Below are 3,227 nucleotides of genomic sequence, written 5' to 3' on the forward strand. Positions count from 1 at the left end.
GGTTGGTTTTTTGTTTTTAAATTGGGCTATACTGGGTGAAGGTAGTCAATCACAAAAGGACAAATCCTGAATGAGTCCACTGCTGTAAGAACAAGCAACAGCATGAGCTCAGGCTGACAGGGCATCCAGTGTGCTGGCCGGGGGGGCCAGACAGCCTGACTGGTGCCCATGACCTATACGCCATCCTCTCTAGGTATGTATCTTAAAGATCACTTGGCAGAAGGCTCTTCACATCACCTGGGACCAAATTATTAAGGAAAGGGGCCAGGATGTTGGCTATTGAGTTGTTGCCATAAAGTTATGAGAAGGCTCCCCCAACAGGTAGACCTTCTGATGTGAGGGATGAGGGATGCGGATGGGAAAGCCCACTTAGGAGAGGGGAAAGGGAGCAGACCCATCTAGAGAGGGAACAAGTGCATGACTATTCTTAGGAAAAGTGGGAGGACCGACCTCCAGGTGGTGGGAAGAATGACTGAAGATGCTTTGGGGGATCCTAGGGGATATTGTCACTGGTGGTATGCACTGAAAGGGCCACATTGACCTGAGATTCTGGGGACATTTTGGGGACCCAGGCTGGCTGCCCATGGAACTCTGGGGTATTATATCCTTGATCTTTGGGCACATGGCATGCTCCAGAGCATGCATCAGTAAGATCCCCTCAGTTCACTCTGAAGGGTGAACTAGCCTCTACCTCAGACACACTTGTAACCTAAGGACTTCAGACTGAAAACACATGACATTTCAGGAAGCAGAAGACTGTAGGAAGATTCAGCTGTAGCAAGATGGTTGAACTGTAATAGGCAGACTATATCAATGCCATATATGCTGTATTAAGATACATATTATTCTGGCAAACCTGTGACTGACATTCTCAGGGAATATTACTATATATTTGCCCTGACAACCAATTCCTATTGTTTGTGCAAATAGCATCCAGCTGTGAAAGGATTAATTCTGTACAAGTGAATAATTCAGGTATTGTGTTATAGAGTTAGCCTACATTGGCCCAATATCTCCCTCTTTTAAGTGCTTTAAAAAATTTGTACCAAGAGCTAATCAATGACAGTTTTAATGGAAGATCTTTATGCCCCAGGGAGATGATCAATAAGAATCTCTACCATAAAATGATGAGGTTTGAATAGGAGCCAAAGACAAATGAATAATAATTATTTAAAATAAAAAACAGACCCAGGAATGGATTTTTGGGTTCCACTAAGAACAATTAATTCTTACTTAATGGTCCTACTTGATACTCACCCTCAGGAAGGGAACATAGAAGATATGGGTGCTATACCAAAGTGTGCCCAGCTGTCAGATAACAAGCAGCCATCGAAGTGAGATGTCAACAAAGTCCACGTGGAAGAAGCAAATCAATATCAGTGAAGGAAGGATTGTAAATCATATAATCTGAAGCCGAAGGAGGGAATAGTATCAGCATCTGAACTGTGAGATTCTGGTTTGCACAAGGCTATGGATGAAAGTGTGCTCACTGATTCTTCTGCTTATTTTCCCTTCCAAAACTTTTTTGGAATTCTGCTGTATGCAATTTACCAACATGGACTCTTTCCCACATTTTCCACTCCAGAGTTGTCCGCAGAAGGGAAGGTAGGGGCTGGCTGTAGCAGAAGATTGGAAGATGGAGAGGAAGTCACTTCAATAGGGTATGTAATCAGCAGGTTCCTGCAGTGGGGTTGCTACAGATCTCTTTCTCATTCAATTGAAGTTCACAACTCCTGTGTCAGGCTCACAGCAATGTCTCCTGCAATAGCTCCTTGTCCTTCAGTTATCAAGGGCCCCCTACCCTAACCTCACCTTTCCACATACCCTTTTCTGCTCATTGTTCCTAAGACACTAGAAGACCTCTTGCCCATACCTTTGTAAACTCTCCTTTATTAAAATCCCCTCAGATTACACATTGTGAACAACCCACCTTTCATTCTCTTTTAGAAAAGACTAGAAAGAACATAAAAAAAGTTTTGTTTAAAAGCAATTAAAAAAATCAATTAATTAGTCACCCTCTACAAAGGCAAAGGCAGGGGAAACAAATGGGTCAAGTGCATTTCTTTTATCTCTGCCTTTATCTAGCAAGGCTTACGTTATAACCACAGAACTCATAAGCAACAGGCTTGATTTTGATACGTGCAATATTCTGCACCTCACTCAACCTCTTGGAACCATTGTTTTCTGGTTTGACGGATGGAGTGTTAGGCATTGGTCCCTCACCTTTCATAGATTTGGCTATAAATCAGCTGAGATCATTTATTGTAAAGTGCTTACATAATAAAACAATATCCTAATATTAGTTATTAAATGTTACCAATATGAAAAACAAGGCTTTCATTTTTTTATTATAATAGTACCTCAAAACCAAGCCCACTGCCTTTAAATTCACTTACAGCAACCCTATGAGAACAGGGTGGAATGGCCCATAGGACGGCCAAGGCTGTAAATCTTTATAGAAGCAGACTGCCCGATCTTTCTCCCACACAGCAGTTGGTAGGTTTAAACTATCTTGGTTACCAGCCAAACCAGGGCTCTTATTTTATGATAAAACTAAACCAAACTCACTGCCATCAACTGACTGTGACTCACAGTGACCATAAGAGACGTGGCAGAACTGGCCCCTTTGGGTTTCTGAGGTTGGAAATCTTGACAGAAACAAAAAGCATCATCTTTCTCATCAAGAGCAGCTGGCCATTTTAAACTTCTGAACTTTTGGTTAGCAGTCTAGATATACCCATTATTTTAAAAAAGGAACCCATAATAAAAAAAGAAAGGTTAGCACAATGGAGTGAAGAAAATACCTAAATAATAATGATAAATTGAAATATTAATATGGATTTAAAATACCTTTGTTAGTGTACTTGATTTTGGTTTCTACTTTTCTCCAGTATTATCTGAAAGGAGTTTTCTATTTTCAGTGTGTTAAAATTTTTTTAAAAACTCCTTGTGACTACTTTAAATGTATATTTTAATAATTGAATGCACATCCTGAAATGCATATGGGAAACACATGAGTGATGTGCAAAGTGAATTAAATATTTATTCAAATGAAACTGTTGAGAAAGAACTGCTTGGATTTTTGTGCAGTGAAAAACGTTGTTAACAGTAAAATTTTATATTGACACAAACTGTGAATGAGGAAAGAGGAAACATACATTATTATGCCTTATGAGGGAAAATCATTTAAATTACTTTAGTGTTTGCATTTATCACTTTCTTTTTAC

The sequence above is a fragment of the Echinops telfairi genome, unplaced genomic scaffold (assembly GCF_000313985.2).
Source record: "Echinops telfairi isolate 266 unplaced genomic scaffold, ASM31398v2 ScPeMD7_7468;HRSCAF=8506_0, whole genome shotgun sequence".
NCBI lineage: Eukaryota > Metazoa > Chordata > Mammalia > Afrosoricida > Tenrecidae > Echinops > Echinops telfairi.